Here is a 21,350-nt window from a genome sequence, read left to right on the forward strand (position 1 = left end):
GGGGCCAATCAAACTCTTTTGTGACAACACTGGAGCTATTGCACTTGCCAAGGAGCCCAGGTTTCACAAGAAGACAAGGCACATCAAGTGTCGCTTCAACTCCATTCGTGAAAATGTTCAAAATGGAGACATAGAGATTTGTAAAGTACATACGGACCTGAATGTAGCAGATCCGTTGACTAAACCTCTCCCTAGGGCAAAACATGATCAACACCAGAATTCCATGGGTGTTCGATTCATCACAATGTAACTAGATTATTGACTCTAGTGCAAGTGGGAGACTGTTGGAAATATGCCCTAGAGGCAATAATAAAAGCATTATTATTATATTTCTTTGTTCATGATAATTGTCTTTATTCATGCTATAACTGTATTATCCGGAAATCGTAATACACGTGTGAATACATAGACCATAATATGTCCCTAGTAAGCCTCTAGTTGACTAGCTCGTTGATCAACAGATAGTCATGATTTCCTGGCTATGGATATTGGATGTCATTGATAACGGGATCACATCATTAGGAGAATGATGTGATGGACAAGACCCAATCCTAAGCATAGCACAAAGATCGTGTAGTTCGTTTGCTAGAGCTTTTCCAATGTCAAGTATCTTTTCCTTTGACCATGAGATCGTGTAACTCCCGGATACCGTAGGAGTGCTTTGGGTGTATCAAACGTCACAACGTAACTGGGTGACTATAAAGGTGCATTACAGGTATCTCCGAAAGTGTCTGTTGGGTTGACACGGATCGAGACTGGGATTTGTCACTCCATATAACGGAGAGGTATCACTGGGCCCACTCGGTAATGCATCATCATTATGAGCTCAAGGTGACCAAGTGGTTGGTCACGGGATCATGCATTACGGTACGAGTAAAGTGACTTGCCGGTAACGAGATTGAACAAGGTATTAGGATACCGACGATCGAGTCTCGGGCAAGTAACATACCGATTGACAAAGGGAATTGTATACGGGGTTGATTAATCCTCGACATCGTGGTTCATCCGATGAGATCATCGTGGAGCATGTGGGAACCATCATGGGTATCCAGATCCCGCTGTTGGTTATTGACCGGAGAGTCGTCTCGGTCATGTCTGCTTGTCTCCCGAACCCGTAGGGTCTACACACTTAAGGTTCGGTGACGCTAGGGTTATGAAGATATGTATATGCAGTAATCCGAGTGTTGTTCGGAGTCCCGGATGAGATCCCGGACGTCACGAGGAGTTCCGGAATGGTCCGGAGGTAAAGAATTATATATAGGAAGTGTTGTTTCGGCCATCGGGACAAGTTTTGGGGTTATCGGTATTGTACCGGGACCACCGGAGGGGTCCCGTGGGCCCACCGGGTGGGGCCACCTGTCCCGAGGGGCCACATGGGCTGTAGGGGGTGCGCCTTGGCCTATATGGGCCAAGGGCACCAGCCCTACTAGGCCCATGCGCCTAGGGTTTCCACCACGGAGGAGTCCAAGTGGTGGAAGGCACCCCGAGGTGCCTTGGGGGGGAGGGAAACCCTCCCCTGGCCGCCGCACCTAGGAGATTAGATCTCCTAGGCTGCGCACCACCCCCCTTGGCCCTCCTATATATAGTGGGGGAGAGGAGGGACTTCATACCTCAGCCTTTGGTGCTTCCTCTCTCCCCGTTACGTCTCTCTCTCGCAGTATAGGCGAAGCCCTGCTACTGTGATGCCCTGCATCCACCACCACGCCGTCGTGTTGCTGGATCTTCATCAACCTCTCTTCCCCCCTTGCTGGATCAAGAAAGGAGGAGACGTCATCCGTTCTGTACGTGTGTTGAACGCGGAGGCACCGTCCGTTCGGTGCTAAGATCATCGGTGATTTGAATCACGTCGTGTTCGACTACATCATCCCCGTTCTTTGAACGCTTCCGCTCGCGATCTACAAGGTACGTAGATGCATCTAATCACTCGTTGCTAGATGAACTCCTAGATGGATCTTGGTGAAACCGTAGGAAAATTTTTGTTTTCTGCAACGTCCCCCAACAGCAAGGAGGAAAAAAAGGGGAAACCCTAGGCTTAGATGGGCCTAAGGCCCACCCTAGGGGGCGCCTCTCTCTCTCCCCCTCTTGGCCGCCCCCCTTGCTCCCCATCTAGGGCTGCCGCCCCCGCTAGGGGTGGGAACCCTAGAGGGGGCGCAGTCCCTCCCCTTCCCCTATATATATGAGGCCTAGGGCTGCCCATAAGACACGCGATTCGATCTCTCATTGGTGCAGCCCTGCATCTCTCTCTTCCTCCTCTTCTGTGGTGCTTGGCGAAGCCCTGCAGGATTTCCACGCTCCTCCATCACCACCACGCCGTTGTGCTGCTGCTGGATGGAGTCTTCCTCAACCTCTCCCTCTCTCCTTGCTGGATCAAGGCTTGGGAGACGTCACCGGGTTGTACGTGTGTTGAACGCGGAGGTGCCGTCCGTTCGACACTTGGTCACCGGTGATTTGGATCACGACGAGTACGACTCCATCAACCCCGTTCACTTGAACGCTTCCGCTTAGCGATCTACAAGGGTATGTAGATGCACTCTCCTTCCCTTCGTTGCTAGTCTCTCCATAGATAGATCTTGGTGACACGTAGGAAAATTTTGAATTTCTGCAACGTTACCCAACATATTGTTGATTTATTTTGTTTGTTTGATCATTTTTGCTCATGTATATGTGGTTTGTGCGGCGCGCGCGCTGTATTTTTGCGCTCTGCTGGAGCGGTGCACGCGCGCTGCGTTATAGCGCGGCTGCTGGAGCCAGCGCAGGCGGGCGCGCCAAACCAGCCGAAGCACGCGTGGCAAACAGGTATTTTGCGTGCGGCGCATAGCACGACTGTTGGAGATGCTCTAAAGAAAAAAATCGGAAACCACCACCGCATGCCGCCCGACAAAGCAGATTGACCAGAGTAAAACAAATCCAAAAACGCATCGCTAGATCCACCACAGAGCGCACCCCGCTATATCCTCCACTATTTATCGTGTCGCATCCTGATTGGCCAGATTTTCACTGATAGGAAAAAGTCAAAAAAAGCAGGATAAATAAAACCTAACCAGATTTAGTATATTTAGAATTTTTTATAATATATGTTTCGCTAATTAAATTGAAGCCCTAAAAACCAGTTCCCGACTTGCAAATGCAACAAGAGGGAGTAGCTGGTTTCTTTTTAGAAGTTGATGCCAATTGGAATTATTCCAGCAAAGTAGCATAGACTATCAAAATTTATAATATTATAGTACACAAATGTACATATATTTTTCTGAACATTTCTCTTTCAGATGTGTACGGTGCAAGATGTTCATTTGCAAAAGAAATTGTTTTTCGAGATTTTTTGTGTGTAGTATGAGTATGAAATATGAGAGTAAATGACCATCACTTTGAAGGCTAGGTTTACAGAAAATACTATGTTACATTCTTTTTGCAGAAAACAACACGTCTTGTGTAAATTTTTTGTAAAAATCACTGATCGGCGGATTAAAGCACTTTGAAGAAGTTTATGATAGATGGGTCCCATTCATAAGGAGCTGACTTGGAAAAAAAATGCCACCTGGGCACTTTGACCGGTCAAAATTCCCTTCCTGGCGCGACCCACGTATTTGCCCTCCATCTCTCACGCGAACGCGCTCACGCCCGGCAGCCAGCCACGAGCCCGACTCCATCTTCCTCCGCCGGCGTGGTCCGCTCGTCCCCACGCCCCGCCTTCTTCCACCACCCCTGGATTCGGCCCAACTGCGACGCGGCGCCGCCGCGCCGTCCTCGATCTGGATCGGGACGCCGCCACTCCCTTTTCTCTTCTCCGCCCCACGACGACGGCAAACGGTGGGAGGGCCAACAGCGACTAACACGCGCGCAGAGGCAGGGCGGCGGACGGCAGCTGTCTTGCCTTCTCGGAGAGCCGGCCGCCGAAGTAGAACAGCCAGGCATTGATGGCGCCTGCGCCATGGCTCGTATCCACGCCACCGGCGGCATGCCGAAGAGAGCCAGCTGGGCGAATCCCACGCCGCCGACCGCCGAGCAGGTGGTGCCCTGCTGTGGGCGGGACAACTGGTTCGCCCAGTTTTGCAGCGGGGAGATGGCGTCTCCGGCCACCAGCGCGAAATTCGCCCAAGTTGAGCGCTGAACTTAAACTGGCATGCAGTTCTTGCGCGGAGCTGTGGCTGTGTTGTACCCGTTGCAATGGCGCCGGTGGCCGGATACATCACATACATACATGGTCGTGTCGCCCAGTTCGCCCAGTTTAAGCTCAGCCACACGAGCTGCATCACCGGTCGACGCAGCTGCTCTTGTACACGTGGCGATTTTGACTAGTCAAGGTGCCCAGGTGGTCTTTTTTTGCCAAGTCACCACCTGACAACCGAGACCCATTTGTCATAAACGGGCTTAACGTCCTCTAATCCGTCGATCAGTATTATTTACAAAAAATTACCATAGACATGGCGGTTTCTGTCAAAAAAAAGTAAGATAGTGTTTTTTCATAACCTAGCCTTCAATGTAGTGGTTTCTTGCAATTTACTCAAAATATGAGGAGGTTCAAATACGCCCCACGAGAGCTTACCTGATTTTTTTCCCTCAGAAAACTTTTATAGTTTCACGGGTTGATCGATTGTTTAGTATTGCACTTAACACATGGTCGTAGTTTGTTACCGGTGGTAGCAGGCACATGGTCTAAGGGCATCTCTAGCCATTGGCCCCCCAGGGGGCGTCTAAAAGCGTCGCCTGGGGGTGAGCTGGCGTAAAAAAGGCCCTGGGGGCGAGTCGGCCCCCAGGGCCGCCCCCAGGCACGTATTAAAAAACAAAAAAAAAACGTTCGGCGAAGTTATGATAAAAACTAGTTAAATTTCGGCCAAACATTACAAATTTCAGCGAAATTCATCCAAACATTACATTAACCTAATCTAGAAAAAAAGAAAGGGGGAAGCCGTCGCCGCCATCGTCGTCGTCGGCCTTCTCCTCCTTGACGTGAGCGCCCCTGCTGGACCCCTGCCCGGCGTCGCCATGGCAAACAGGCGGCGGCGCGTCGTCGTCGCTGCTGTCGCATAGGACGACAACCCCGCCTTCCTCGCGGCCGTGCCGGCGCTCCTCGAAGCGGCGTAGGGCGGCGCGCTGGCGCTCCTTCTCCTTCTCGCGGCGCGCCTTCTCCATCGCAATGGAGTCCTGGCTCGCCCATTCGAGGGCGGCGTCGTCGTCGTCGGCGAACTCGGCCTTCACCGGCGCCAGCGGCTCCGTCTTCACCGGCGCCAGCCCCGGCTCCGTCTTCGGCTTGACGAAGCGCGGAGGAGCCCCCGACGAGGGGGCGCGCCAGCCGCCCTCGTTGATGACGATGCCGGCGCTGCGAGTGCGCCGACCGAGCGGCGTCTCCGCCGCGGGCTCGGCCTTGACGCCGAGCAGCGCCGGAGAGCCGGAGGAGTGGGAAGAAGAACGGGACAACGAGGAGGAAGAAGAGGATGCGCCGAACCTTCTTGGAGCCCATGGCCCGGCGCGGCGGTGCTGCGCCGGGGCGACCGCCCTCGCCGGGGGGTACGCCAACGGCGGGTTGTTGCCGCCCTCGAGGTGCGTGAGCACGCCCTCGAGTGTGTGGCCGGGGACGCCCCACCAGAGGTAGCGTCCCTCGCTGTTCTGCCGGCTGCCGACCACCGGCGCACCGTTGGTGGACGCCAACCGCTGCTGTTGGCGGCGCTCGAAGTACGCCGCCCAGGCCGCGTGGTTGTCGGCGGCGTACTGGGGGAGGGAGAGGTCGGCGTCGGTGAGGGACGCGCGCACGATGTTGACCTCCTCGGCGAAGTACCTCGGGTCCACCGCGGGGTCGGGCACCGGGGGAATGGGCACTCCCCCGGCGCTGAGTCTCCATCCCCTCGGCCCGGCGCGCATGTCCGGCGGCGCCGGGATGTTCGCCTGGAACAGGAGCCACGACTCCTGTTTGCGCAGCGAACGGCGGCCGAAGCCGATGGCCGCCGCCGTATCTCCGGGGAAGCGCTCTGCCTTGGCGAAGGCGGGGCTGGGCGGGCTCGGAAGAGGTAGAGGGAGGGGCTGGGCGGCGGCGCTCGGGGAAAGGTAGGGAGAGGAAGGGCTGGACGGCGGCGAGGGGCGGGGCTGGTGTGGGCGCAGGTGAGCGGAGGCCGACGACTTTTATAGCCGGGCCGCCCCCGTGTGTACGCGTGCGAGGGAGTGGAGGCGTCGGCGCGCCGTCCCGTGAACGCGCCGCCCGTGAGGAATCAATGGCAAGGCTGACTGGCGGCAGCCTTGCCATTGATTCCCCACGGGAACCGAGGCCGTTGGGGGAAGACGAGGCGCCAAGTCGCTGACGCGGCTGGCCCGCGTCTTTTTCGCGCCAAAACAGCTCGCCCCGGCGCCTCCGGGCATCCTCCAGCGCGCCGGGTTCGGTCTGGGTCCGCCGGCGCTGTTTTCGGCCCAAGCCGGCGAAAATCGGGCTCCTGGGGGTGCGACTGGACCGTTTTTTCAGCGCCGGCGCGAAAAAATCGCCTGGGGAGGCCTTCCTGGGGGCGCGGCTGGAGATGCACTAAGGGGCTCTAGAAATTCATAATGCGGATAGAGATTATCTAAAAATATCATATCATATTGTTAAAAAATATGCCACTTGTATTTTCAGGAGGTCATAGGCCAATATATATATATATGGTGTAACCTTTCATGTAACTAGGTTGCGTGAGGCAGAATTGATGGCCGAATGTTTGCCAGGCAGATGAAAAGTAAAAAAAAACTTTACACGTAGGTAGATCGAGCGACCCAAAATCGCTAGCGGTCGCAGTTGCCTCGGTTATGCGGGTACTCTAGAAGGGTTTATATGTTTGATTGAGCACCTAATATCCTCCACAATGGCCAAACTATCAGCGCCATCATCCGCTTTATGAGCTGATAACAAGCATGCAGACTCACTCACCCATTACCCATCAGGTGACCCAGTGACGAAAACTGCATGCAAGAAGAAACTAATGCTAAGAAACCTTTAATAAATTCAAACATGATAACGAAAAACAATGAAAAATTGCACCATCAACTTCTCACTCAAATGAAAATAAATAAATACATTAACTGGGGATGTACTAAGTGATAATATCAAGGCAATACATGATGTTAGTTTCATACAGATCATACATCCCGCACTCTACTGTACAATACAATATATAAAATATACGAACTTGTTATACTTCTTTGTCCACCAGTACAACATAAAAGATGGCTTATATCGACGACATTAGCAAGCTACAAAGATTTTCAATTATCAAACTTGATTGTGTGAATGATTTCGTTTATGCCAGTTCTGGTCGATCTTGGTCATGAAACAGTCATGTCTGATATGCCTTGTGTCGCGCATGTATAGTTCATCAAGGATGTAATGGCGATCTCGAAAAGACAACTAAAATGAGAAAGGTATGAAGCCTTAGGATGTAAGGGAGGTAGGCAGAGAAAGCGATAACTTAATAACATTTTTTCAAAAATACATTTTGCAACAAAATAAACCCAAACAGGGACCATAAGCTATGGCCTGGTCCTCGGGGGATTGTCGAGATTCACCATATAACTATGATAATTAATTTAACACATTATGAAGGCAAGAAATGATCCTAGCCTTACAGAATATCATAGCACGCACATTTGATAGAGGATACAGAAAGCTATAAGCCGTCAGCCAACCACGCTACCACATAAACCATGAGAAATGTTGAAAAAAGACCAAGTTAGACATATGGATGCAAAAGCATCAAAGAGGGAAATGGGTAAAAATTCACCGGAGGGCAGTCAATGGAACAATGAGTAGATCCTACTTACGCGCCACTGAAACCCATGACATATTAGGACCAGTGCTTCACCACGCAGTTATTGCAGATGCATGCCAACCAACGAACTAACATGACCACAACTTTTCCCCAGAAGGGAAACAATGAAGAAGCTTATTTGCGTAAGCCTAGTTAATTTGGTATCTGCGCAAAACAACAAGAAGACGCACTTTCTTCAGGTATGATTTCACAAATTAGAATGTCAGCCACTAACTGAAGTAAGACCAAGCATTTATGTGCTCTGACTATCATAACAGCTAGAAAATAATAACTAACTATATTTACCAATATGTACAATGCTCCAGATTAGCTAGGGAGACAAACCCAAGGGAAAGAGGATGTGCACCTGAAACCTGCTGAAGTTTGCTTTGGTCTCCATCTCATAGGCCAGCCCAGAAACAGAATTAGCAAACCTATGTGCCTCCCCTCATATTAAGCTATCCACCTAAAGTTGACAAGCACGTACAAAGGCGAAATTTACATCAGCCATAAATCATAGGTTCTAGGCAAAGAAATATAATTTCTACATAAAAAACCAGTGGTATCAAATTCAGGTTGGTAGTGCAAAAAAATTTTAGATCATCGGAAAATAAGTACCAAAATATTGCTCCCTTTAAGATACTACAAGCAAAGCACTACAGTTTTGAATATGACAACACAAAACTTCAGTCAAAGGCAATAATGCCCAGAAACACACACTTTTGCATTACGTTTCATACACCATTTTCATCATCTCCCTTCAAGAACTCCCAATGCCTTCAAGGATAAAAGGAGCCATCATGTAAGCACGTCGAAGATACTACATTAAACTCGGCCAAAAAAACGAAGAAATTGATTAAGCGAATCGTCATGCACAGGCTCTGAATATAGGATATGCAAGCCCACAAGCTGGCTCGAGCTGGAAATATAAAAACCTGAGAGGCTGAGGGATGTCGAAAGCATGATCATCAAGAATCATAATGGCATGGTGCAGATTTAGTTTTCTAAAAAAAGCCATGACCATAGTAGACTCCTGCAAATTACTAAGAAGCCGTCGATGCTCTCTGTAGCCTCCTCCTATGAAACATCATCCACGGGCCACTATACTATAGAACAGGAAACAAATTACTATCAGATTAAAACTAATTTTCAGAGCGAGGAGTACTCACCAAGGGGAGAAAGGAGTGGAGTGCAGCCAGTCACAACACGCGTAGGCCACCGGATGGGAAAGGCCACTCCATTTTGCTCAATCTGCTACCTCCTTCGCGAGTCATACATCCTCCACGCCCGGTGATGAGGGATTCCAGCCCCGTCGGATCCACCACTTCTCTCCAGCTGCTCCAGTAGGCAGTCAAGTCCGGATCAAGGCCACGCTCCTCGGCTTCGGCTCGAGCTCCTCCTGCCGTCTGCCGGGTCGAGGCCGATGGGCGCCTGCAGAGCACGGGGCGAGGCGCGGCTGGCTGCTGCCCCTGCCCCCCGGCGTCCTGCCGAGTCGCTCCTTCGCTCGAGCTCAAGCTAGGTGACCACAGTGACGAGGTGGAGAAGGGGGGCTCGGAGGTCGCTGGTGGCCGCTGAGGGCAAGAAAGGAGACGAGGCCGAGGCGGCGGCGGCAGAAGAGGAGGAGGCGGCGGCGGCAGGGGTTGCGGAGGCGCGGGCTAGGTTTGGTTGGCTTCCTATTTTCTTTTCTCTTGTTGCCACTTCCCCTTTTCTTTTCCCTCGCCTTCCAAAAAGCGACCAGGGGAAGAAAACAAAAACATACCACAGGAACGATAAAGGCCCTGTTTGGATTATGGGGTTAGAGCTAGTTTGGGTTAGTTGGAGGCTCAAATAACCTAAAAGTATCCAAACAGGGAGGGTTAGAATGGGTTAGTTCCATCTAACCCAACTATCCCAGTGAAGAGGTACTTATTTGGGTTAGAGTGGGTTTAAAAATAACTCTAACTCTAACTGTGTTAGAGTATCCAAACAGGGCCCATCAGTCATTCACCTGCCAGTAAAATTGGGAGTCAACACTGTAAAAATAAATGAACAGTAAAAAGGGCATACAGCTCAGCAGAGCGTGGGAATCGGGTAGACCAGAAGCAACAGCGACGACAAGTGCCTCGTAAGGGCGGGTTAGCTAGGAGGGTTTATATGTTCAATGATAGAAAGCATCAACCCCAATATGCTTGGTGAGCTCATACTTCACAGGATCGCGTGGAATGCTAATAGCACCAGTACTGTCAGATAAGAGCAGAGTAGGTGTAGTAACAGAAACACCAAAATCCTGAAGTAACCACCGTAACCAAGTCACCTCTGCCGTCAAAAGAGCCATAGCTCGTAACTCGGCCTCTGCACTCGATCGGGAAACTGCAATCTGTTTCTTCGTCTTCCAGGCAATGAGAGAACCACCAAGAAAAACACAGTAAGCAGAAAGTGAACGGCGACCGGAGGGATCACTAGCCCATGTAGCATCCGAATAGGCCTGAAGCTGTAAAGAACTAGAACGAGGAAAGAATAGACGGTGAGAGATCGTGCCCCAAAGATATCGGAGAACACGAAGAAGATGACTATAGTGAACCGAAGTGGGAGCGGAGACAAACTGACTCAGCATATGAACCGAATAAGAGATATCCGGACGAGAGACAGCTAGATAGACAAGACTCCCAACAAGATGACGGTAACGCGTCGGGTCAGGCAAGGGGTCACCATCAGTATCACGGAGGTGAACATTGAGCTCCATGGGAGTCTCAACAATGCGCTCATCGATAAGAGCAGCACGAGCAAGAAAATTCTGTATATACTTTTCCCGGGATATAAAAAAGCCATCAGACATAGAAGAGACTTCAATCCCAAGAAAGTAGCGAAGAGGTCCAAGATCGGACATAAGAAACTGCTGACTAAGACGGGCCTTTACAAAGGCAATATACTCGGGGTCGTCGCCAATGATGATCATGCCATCAACATAGAGAAGAAGAAGAGTCCAACCACGAGGAGAAAGGTGAACAAACATTACTGGATCATGAGCACTCGCTGAAAAACCAGCGACAGTCACCACAGAGGCAAAACGCTCAAACCAGGTGCGGGGGGCTTGCTTAAGGCCATAGAGAGAGCGATGAAGATGTCATACCATGCCATCAGAAACAGAATACCCAGGTGGTGGCTGCATGTATACCTCCTCACACAGCTCACCGTTAAGAAAGGCATTCTTAACATCAAGCTGAGATACAGACCAGTGGCGTGCAGAGGCCACGACAAGAAGTGTACAAATAGTGGTCATATGGGCCACATGAGCAAAAGTCTCGTCGTAATCACGACCATGCTCCTGCTGAAAGCTACGAGTCACAAGACGAGCTTTCTAACGCTCAAGAGAACCATCGGAGCGAGTCTTAACCTTGCAGACCCACTTACAAGTGATGGGACGTACACCTTGAGGAAGAGAAACAAGATCCCATGTACCAGTGCGTTCAAGAGCAGCAATCTCCTCTGCCATCGCAAACTGCCATTCAGGATGAACAACAGCCTCACGATAAGAAGTCGGTTTAAGAACAGCAACACTAGCGGTTGAAAAAACAAGGCGATCAACAGGCGGAAGCGAACGAGGACGCACGCCATAGGTAGGCTGAGATGTGGTGGACGGCACATCAGCAGACGCATCCACATTACGTGAATGACGAGTGTAATACTGAGAGAAAGATGGAAGAATACGAGGAGGAATAGCCGAGGTAGAATCAGGAGGTGGAGACAAAGAAGTCACCGGGGTTGAAGGTGTAGAATCTGGTGACATGCGAGGTGAGGAAACCCTGGGAGATGGTGGCGGCAAATCGGCCAGAGGTGAAGAAGTAGAGTGAGCAGGACGGAGAGACAAGGGCTCAACTTGAGTGATAGGTGTGTCAGGAAAAGTGAGGAAAGATATATCCTCCACTGAAAAGGTCCAGGAAGATGGACGCGGGTAGAAGGGACGAGACTCATCAAAAGTCACATCCTGAGAAATACGCATCCGACAACCAATAGGATTCCAACAACGATAGCCCTTATGCTCATCACTATAGCCTAAGAAAACACACTCAACAGACTGAGCAGTCAGTTTGGTGCGTTCCCAAGGGGCAAGAAGAACATAGAAAACACAACTAAACAACCGAAGTGTTGAATAATCAGGAGAACGATCAAGGAGACGCTCGAAAGGAACACCACCCTGGAGAGCAACGGACTACTGAAGGTTGATGAGATAGGTGGAGGTGAAGATAGCCTCGGCCCAAAAATGAGGTGGAAGAGAAGCGGCGACCATCAACGCACGAGCCGTCTCAAGAAGGTGGCGATGCTTTCGCTCAGCCACGCCATTCTGAGCATGAGCACCAGGACAAGAGAACTAAGGAAGAGTGACCTGCTTAGCAAGAACACCATGCAACATCTTGGAAATATAGTCGCCAGTGGAGTCAGTATGGAATACATGAATAGGCAAAGAGAACTAAGTGTGAACCATGGCAGCAAAACGCTTATAGATGGAAAGAACCTCACTGTGAGAAGTCATAAAATAAAGCCAAGTGTAACGAGAGAAATCATCTATGAAAATAATATAGTATTGATGGCCCCCTTTCGAAGCGAAGGGAGCCGGACCCCATACATCAGAATGGACTAAATCAAATGGACGCTGAGACACCGACTCACTAGTAGGATAAGATAATTGAATCTGTTTTCCTAGTCTACAACCCTGACACTCTGAAGAGACATCTCCTAAGACAGACCCCAGAAGACCTCGACGAACTAATGACGACAAGCAAGACCCACAAAGATGACCAAGTCGATGATGCCACTGTTGGAAGGATCCGGTAGCTGTAGCGACCGAAGCGGATGGACTGACGATAGTGGCGGCAGTGGAAGGAACATGAAGTCAGTCTAGCTCCCAAAGACCGTGAGAGTCACGGCGGCGAGGGCCAGCCCCAACCAAAGTGTGTGTTCGACGATCCTGAACAGAACAAGAGTCAACGTCAAGGATGACACGACAACCAGAATCAGTAAGTTGACCAGAAGAAAAAAAATTCATGGTAAGTCGAGGAACAAGAACAACATCAGGAACAGAGTAAGAAGGTGTGAGAAGATTGCCTCGACTAGCAACAGAAAGAGGAGTACCATCAACAGTGAGTACATGAACAGGAAAATCAAGCGATTTAAGAGAGGACAAATTTGAAGAATGAGAAGACATTTAGATATATTACAACCGCACACTATTCCAGCCTTCTCAGCCTATCAGCGTTTTCGGCCGTTGATCTATAGTTGTGGACGTTTCTAGCCATTAAATCTACCTACAGTCGCGCCTGGGCTTAGGTTGCTCATTGTAGAGAGCTACACGGGCTTAGCCGCTGCTCCAGTAACAAAATTGGCCATCTACCCTTATTTTGGCCTACTGGGCCTTTGGTGTATGTGCGGCCGAAGGAAAACAATCACGCAGTGAAGCGTTGTGTGCGAGGCGAGCCACGAGCGACATGCTGCGTACGACGATGACGGCGGCGATTGCAATCCATCCGGCCGCTTCACCAACACCCGCCGCCCGATCCACGCCACTCTCGAGCATGTACTTGATGCTGAGCCGAAGCAAGCCGACCGCGCCGACCTGGCAGGCCAGATTCGCCACGTGTCCGATGCCTGACGGGACTTATCTGTGGGATCCCGCCCACCGATCAGACCTCCTCTGAGGTACAGCAGTGGGCGTGAGTTCCTCTGATCTCTTCGTCGCTGACCTCATTGCATAAATTTCTGGCCTGCGTGATTTTTATGGAAGCTATTTGGGGAATCCTGACCCTATGGTTCTTTTGTGTACGTAGTCGTATGCATGATTTTTAGGGATTTCATGATCTGCCAGGATTAGGTATGTAGCTTCTGATTGTGTGTTCTTTAACTACCAATATAACCGAGAGCATTTGCGTGGCAGTAGTAGAACTTTACTAGCTATGCCCGCGCGGCGGCACGCCGCGCCCTGTCGATGTATTGCAGTGAAATTTTCTGCATGTAATAGTGAAAACGTCCACCACAATCTGCAGTAAAATATGTGTATATGCGGTACAACGGTACTGATGTGGGTGGGTGGAGCACCTAGGTGCTCCTGTGTAATTCCCTGTATATGTGATTATATATAGCTATAATAAGGTAAGTAGTGCGCCAAGGCATATTTGAGAACTTAAATCTTTTAAGTTGGACAGTTGATGTATTTTACAAAGAAAGACGTGCACAATGCCATCTCTTTCCTTCCCAAAATCTATAGCGGTGCTTTTCCCCATCAGGTTTTGTAAACCTATAGAAAAACCACTCTCCAAAGGTATATGCAGAAACATGACTACAGGGCCACGATTTGTACTTATAACCTTGAAGATCCATATGGGCTTGTCACTCCAAAAGAATCGATTTGAGTTGAATTGTTGTGATTACCATGGTTCCTTCACAATGATACATTGTAATATATAGAAGATAGTGGCAATAATGAGATGATTTTAAGAAAGACAATGCTAGGGATGTGCACACAGATAACCTAATAGGAAGAGTAAAATTGACTGATATATTAAACTAAACACTGCCAGTATGGTTTTCAGAATACTGATATATTGACAAACACTTAAGCAGACCACACATAGAATTTGTAACATGGCTTCCTGGAACAATCACTTGCTTCTTCGGAGAATTCATTAGCCTCGGTCATATCTGTAAGGCAAAACACATAAGAGGTCTGATCCTCCCCCAAGCACCATGGTGCATAAGCCTTGTTATCTGGCATGAATTGTTGGAATGGATCAAAATATGTTGTATTACAAAATGAAAAGGGATTATGATTAAAGCTGGGCCAAATTATCAGTAAAACTATTGAGCAATCTAAGTGAAAAAATTAAAACTAATCCTTAAGAAATGAATCAAAATATGGTGTATATTTTGAAATTAAAGAGAGGGTATGCTTAAATCAGGGCCACATTATCAGGATGAAAGTGTATAACTATTGATTAATCTATGTGGACAAACTGAAACTAACCAAATACTCAGTGAATTGCTACTATCACATGAGTGAACATATATGGCCTAAGATTAAGCTGGCTCTGTGTAAGAACTGCATCACCAGCGCACGTCCGTCACTTTATCACCATGGTGAACACGAGTGAATTACAATTACAATGTATGAGCGTCGGTAAATCCATGTAGCTGCCGCTTCACCACTCATCATGTGTTGGCCAATGATCAGAGGTAGGAGTGTCTCGAACATGTAACAGCCATAACCAATGCTACATCTATAGAAAAACAACGCGTTTATCAGCTTAATAGTAAGCGAAAAAGCTAGATCGCTAGACATGTTATCGAGTGTGTACGCTTAGTTATACATTACATTACATACGGAGAGCACTGCGTACATTTAAGTAGAGCACCAAGTCTATCATACTATTACAGTACACAATTTCAACCATGTCGCAGTTGCATCTATGAAAAGTTGGTTATATTATACAACAGGTCAAAAGGACAGGATAAGTCCAAGTAGAGTGGTAAGTTTGTCTTATTACAGTACAGTTTTAGTTATGCATACAAAGCACTCAAGCTACAGTGTAGAACTAAGCTGGTCCTTTCTTGCTGTTAGCAAGTAGCTTACTTCGTTTTCAACCTTCATGCGTAGACAGCTCCCTGGCTACTTAATTACTGATAAAAAAGCAAAAACAACAATACTACATTGAAGTAGCAAATAAGATGAATTTGTTGTACATGTAAAAAATAATATCTGCCAAACCCATTTTTGATTTTCCCGCTGACATTTGTCTTCCTTCTCTCTTCTTGATTCCCGTTGTATTGTTTTCATCCTCTAGTTTTTTGATACACCGCTCAATTAAGAATAAAACTCCCTTTCACCCCGTGGAAAAAAAAAACTGAGGATTACCTAGGCTATAAATTACCTCTGCTACTGTCGGAGAAGGTTGCAGGGTTGTTTCCAATGGCTTTTCAAGGTTTGGTAGTAATATCTGCTGCCTGCATCTGAAGCGATGGCACGGTAGATTCCACTTGATAGAAGTGGTGATCCCATGAAGTGAATTAGCAGATGACGTAGTGATTATGATGAACTTTTTTCTATCCAAGGGGGTGTATATTCAGCTTGGCCTGTAGAATAACAACCACACCGGCCGTCACCTGTCCGGCACAGTGGACCGAATCAAAAAACAGCCTACCTGCAAAAAACACAAATTAGAAATTGTATGCAAAAAACTCCAGAAGACAAAACATGCTTACCACCACAAAATCAACAGCGCCCAACCACAATTTTACTGCAGCCACCAACGAACTTCATTAGGATCCTAATCAGGTAAAGAGACCACAAGACCTGCAAATAGCAAAAACCAACAAATAAAAACAGAGAACTTCACAAAGGATCAAAAGCATACCAACCAGAATTGAAATTGAGGAAATCACTCATACAAGAAAGGTATCAGCAGATGTGGAACCAATCACAGAGCAACCACCATACTGCACAAAACTAAGTATGACGGCCAGCTGAGCGATGGTGAGGAGCTAGAGCAGAAGAAATAATTGGGCACCTGTAAAGCACACGGCCTCCGCTGACCGCCCCATCACCGCCGACTATGCCAGCGACGTGTCTGGCTCGGAACCTACAGTCGGCAAATCCTCTCCAACAACTTCTTCATGTAGTCGATCGTGTCCCCAGGATGGACGTCCTGTCCATTTAGATGCCCAAAATCAAGAACACACATTCCGATTTACTCCCAAGAATATTATTCCAACATCAATTGACGGTTGGTCTTTACCTTGCTCATCTTGGGCACCACCGCACCACGGAGCGGACCATCGAGAGATGGTCGTTCAGGAGCTTGCGGCGGCGGCACTCGGCCATCAGGTTCCACCCTCTTCTTCCTCAACGCCAACATGAGATGCAACAGGACGTAGTACCTCGCAGCATTGTGCCTGCAGCTGCTGCATCGAACCAACCACAATATATTCAGGTCAAAAGCCAAATGAGGTAAAGATCACCCTGCATATATAGTACACGAAACAATGGCCAATTAAACAGAATTCCGTCGGTTTCAGATAGGCTGACTCGTTTGTCTCGGCCGCCGCACTTAGAATCACTCATGGACCTCTACACGTCGCGATTCTCGCTTACCTGCAGGTCCTGCACCAAGAAAACAAGAATCAAATCTCGTAATGATCACAGCAGAAAAAACCGGACCAACAGTGCAGATTAATGAACAATCTAGTTCGAACACACACCTCGTCGCCGCTCCTCTCTCTAGCTACCACACCGCCGCGCGTGCACAGACACCCCGCAAAATAGGAGCGCCCGCCGGTTGGTTCTTAGATCACACCGGCATGAGGAACCGGAGCAGCGCCGGCGAGCGTCCAGGTCACCAGCAGGACCTTGGAGAGGCCAACGTTGCAGAACGGGCCTCCAACACCGCCAAGATCCATGGCGGCGCAGGTACGTGAGCTCCACCGGCAGGGCGGCGCGTACGGGGGCTGCTGGGGGACGGAGGTGAAGAGGGATGGTGGAGGGAGCTGCCGCCTGCATTCGACGGCCAGCAGAAACATGACCATCTGATTCCAACAACAAAACCGAACAATTATCCCACAAAGGACAATCAAACGAAAGGAAAAAAAAAACCAGACTGTGTCGCAAGATCCACCGAAACAGGAGATCGCACAGAGCAAACACGGGCAGAAGACGACCCACGCACACAGCGACCGACCCAAGAAAACGGGCGAGACTGGACCGGCAAAAACGTGGGCAGATCCGACGAAGCAGCAGAAGCAGAGCACGACCCAAACCACCGCGACGACCAACCGTAACCCCACGCTAGCGAGAAGGCCGGCCAGGACGACGCGGACCATTACGGCTAGACGAAGAAGCAACCACCGAAGAACAATGAAACCACAGGTCATAGCACAAGAAAACACAAGAAAATCGGCACCGATCAGAAATAGCGGCAAGCTCTCGAACCAACGACATGCACGCCAGGAAAACACGAGAAAACACAGGTAAAGCGCCACCGATTAAAAGAAACATGTAGAACCAACATCGGTCAAACTGACAGCGACAACTGCTTGCAGGAGAAGCGATCGACAACGGCGATCGACACGGCGCCGCTGTCGACGGAATGAAGCAAAGCAAAAGGCGCTAAACCTACACCAAACCTACCAAAATAAGCCGTACGCTGGTTCAAAAAATTTGAAACGGAAAACCAAAGTCACAACGCATTCGTACACAGCCAGGTACCAAATTAATACACGTGCCCCATCTAAACTTCACCATCGGTCATTTTCAGCCAAGTGGCTGAATCTTAGGGCAAAAACATTGCCTGGAATAGATGCTTGGCTATGTTCAGTTCAGTTCTCTGCTCACTATATTTACTATATATCTTTGGTTAAGGAGAGTGCTAGCCGGAAGATAGAGTTTGCTCATTGCTGCTGGGTGGACTCCATTCTTCATCTCCAGCCTCTGATTTTTATCTCTCGTGGGTAATTGTGCTGAAGAAAGTCGAGAGGTATGTCCCTCCTAGATCTCCTGTTCTACTTGCACTTCTTTGTCTATGGCTTCCCTAGCTGCAAAGTCTCACAAAATAATCAAATAGCATTACCTTGTGTTTGCCTTCTTATGTGCTTGATCAATTACAAAACATTTACCATCAAAAGTTCAGCGTTTCACTAAAAGAATAATCAAAAGTTTAGCACAAACCCGAACTAACTTTAGCACATTAGATCAAAGAAAATTTCCCAGTCCTACAATATTGCTTTACTGAATGCCGGTTAACTTTGACTACCAATTAATATATGTTTATATAGGCAAATTAACTTTCATATTTTATAGACACTTCCCAAGCAAACCAATTAACATTACCTCCTCTAGCCCTAGAAAATACATTCATCTGATGTATTGTGCTAACAAAACCTATAGGTTTAGGCAAATTCATTTCTTCATATATCTAAGAAAATTCATAACATTCCATTTTAGAAATAAATGGGCGCAGCAACGCGCGCCAACAATGATCTAGTATGAAAAGAAGCTCTGGAGTCCAGAACCCACGAGGATGTACCTGACTGTGTAGAGGGTGGTTGCTTAGTGCGGGAAGCATCAGACATAAGCTGCAGTACCCGTCGAAGGAGAACCTGAAGCGGCAAGCAGACGCTTAAGTCGTAGAATATCCTGCTCAGTCAAGGCGGTGGCCGAAGATGTCGAAGTAGAAGAAGAAGTCCTTAAAGCTGATGATTGCGCCTTACGCAGGTGTTTCTTCTTCTGGAAGCACTGAGACTCAACATGACCATCCATATTGCAGTAGCCGTAGTGAGGACGGGACCGACCCTGGCCGCCTGTAGGAGTAGGCAAGAGCGGAGGATCACTGGAGCGGGATGGGGTCGGTGCAGAAGGCGACATAACAGGAACTCGAGCAACGAGAATACAGGGAACCTCAAGTAGACCGGCACCACGTAGGCGAGTCTCCTCAGCACGAATCTCAGAAAGTGCCTCCATGAGGGAGATACGACCACGAGCAAACAACTGAGCACGCCGGGGCTCAAAATCCTTACGGAGCCGAGATAAGAACTCATAGACACGATGAAACTCCAAATCAGCCCACACAGCCTGGCAAAACTGACAAGTATGACAACCAGCAGTGCAGAGAGAATCAAGCTGGCGCCAGATAGCAGAACTCTGTGCATAGAAATCGTCAACACTGGAGTCACCCTGCTGAAGAGCATGTTCCTGCTGGACCACAGACATATATAGAGCATCACCAGAGGGCTAATAGCGCTGACGGAGACGGGTCCACATCTCAGATATGGTAGGAAGACCCAAAAACTCAGAGGCAAACTGAGGCAGAACACTAGCAGTGAGAACACCTGCTGCACGGGCATCCTCATCAAGCCACTGAGTGTAAGCAGAAAGAGCCTCATGATAAGTCTGAAGAGCCTCCTCATAAGTCGAAACCTGCTCATCATAAGCATGGACGACAACGTTATCTGCAAGCTTAGTTGCATCCTTCACAGCTTGATCAGCATCAGCAGCAAGAACCGATGGCGTCGGCGAAGTAGGGGCCACAGGTGCAACCGGACAAGACGGACAACGAACCTCGCCCGAAAGAACGCCCCAAAGACGAATGCCACGCATATGAATGCGCATGAAGCCAACAAACTCGATGTAGTTAGTGTCATCAAAAATCACCAGACAGCGAGGAACAACAACATAGCCCGAGGACAGAGATATCGCGCCTGATTTTTTTTCAAAGCAAACCAGCCGCAGATAGAAGCAACAACAGCTGTACTAGATAGCCAACAAAGTCAACGAGACAGCAAACAATCGGCTGGAGGAGAGCCTTGAGATGGCAACTCGTCCGCTGCCTCGTATCCCGCTGGAGAACAATAGATCGAGCCCAGCTGGACGGGACGTCGGCAAAGCTGAGCAGAGCAGCCAGTGAATCAGCAGATCGGGCGGGCGGCTAACTAGAACCGGCGAGCGGCGGAGATCGGCGGCGGAATCCGGCAAGGGCGCCGGAGATCGGTGGCTGGCGGCGAGATCCGGCGAGGGCGGCGGCTGGGATTCGGCGAGGATGTGAGGGCGGCGGAGATCGGCGACTGAGGGACAACTCGATCGGGGGCAGAGGAGACAGCCCGGTCCTGTCGATCCAGCGTCGGGCGGGCGGGACCAGGGAACACGTCGTCCTGGCGGTGACCTGCAAGGGAGAGGAGCAGGGCAGCAGGCACAGAGAGCTAGCGGCGGCCACAGACGATGGTAATGGCGCGAGGTGGATCAACTGCACGAGTTGCGCCGTGCAAAAAATTGACCTAACTCTAATACCACGTTAGGAAATATGCAACTTATATTTTTAGGAGGCCATAGGCCAGTATATATACATGTACAGATGTGGAATATATGTAGGAAACACCTTATACAATAAAGTAACACGAAAGGTTACATGGTTATATATATAATACTCTAACACATATAACTACAGTGATGGATGGATGCTTATCAAACCCATTTCGCAAAAGAAAGTGGATGCTTATCAAACCCGCATATTTTTGTCACAAGCAATTTTTTTTCCTAAGCAACATTACTACATCCCCAATAATAGCCAAGGTATTCGACGCCATGCACTGTGGGTGGGCCATGTTGCAGCGTTCTCACTTGCTGAAGGAAGGGGTGCAACTAGTGTTCTTATTAATAGAACTTGGTACTAGAAAGAGAAATATCATATGCAAATATATTATCTTAGACAACTTTTATGGTTGTGAACTATCAATGAAATTTAAGAAAGTATTTTTGCCTAGAAATGGAAGAGACAACCTAATGATCGCATTGTTATGCATATTTTATTTTAGTTGTTATGGATCCTCCAACATGCATGATTTATTTCAGCCTTTGCTAGCCTTAATTCCCGTACTAAGTATGAATTCTGCTTGTGCATTCAAAAACCTTGAACCCAGTCTCCTCCACAAGTGTCCACTATACCTACATGTGGGTCAAGAAAGATATTCCAAGTAAGTTGACATAAAAATACTTGTCTCAACGTGGGAAGGTTTGAAAATAAAAAGATAAAAGAAGAAAAGGAAAAGCAAAGGGAGACGAAAAGTAAGAGAAGA

At 48.7% G+C, this 21,350-nt stretch overlaps 2 long non-coding RNA genes across 2 annotated transcripts; both read right to left on the reverse strand.

Moving 5' to 3' along the window:
- Window positions 1–6,674: 6,674 nt before the first annotated feature.
- LOC123181552 (uncharacterized) lies at window positions 6,675–9,456 on the reverse strand. Its single transcript, XR_006491767.1, has 3 exons — window positions 8,933–9,456; window positions 8,131–8,229; window positions 6,675–7,928 (listed from the first exon to the last, which is right to left on the reverse strand). It is a non-coding gene; the product is annotated as an uncharacterized lncRNA (long non-coding RNA).
- A 5,575-nt stretch (window positions 9,457–15,031) lies between these two features.
- Window positions 15,032–16,436, reverse strand: LOC123181554 (uncharacterized). Its single transcript, XR_006491768.1, has 3 exons — window positions 16,298–16,436; window positions 15,993–16,083; window positions 15,032–15,931 (listed from the first exon to the last, which is right to left on the reverse strand). It is a non-coding gene; the product is annotated as an uncharacterized lncRNA (long non-coding RNA).
- Window positions 16,437–21,350: the final 4,914 nt, after the last annotated feature.

Source organism: Triticum aestivum, chromosome 1A, assembly GCF_018294505.1.
Source record: "Triticum aestivum cultivar Chinese Spring chromosome 1A, IWGSC CS RefSeq v2.1, whole genome shotgun sequence".
Lineage (NCBI taxonomy): Eukaryota > Viridiplantae > Streptophyta > Magnoliopsida > Poales > Poaceae > Triticum > Triticum aestivum.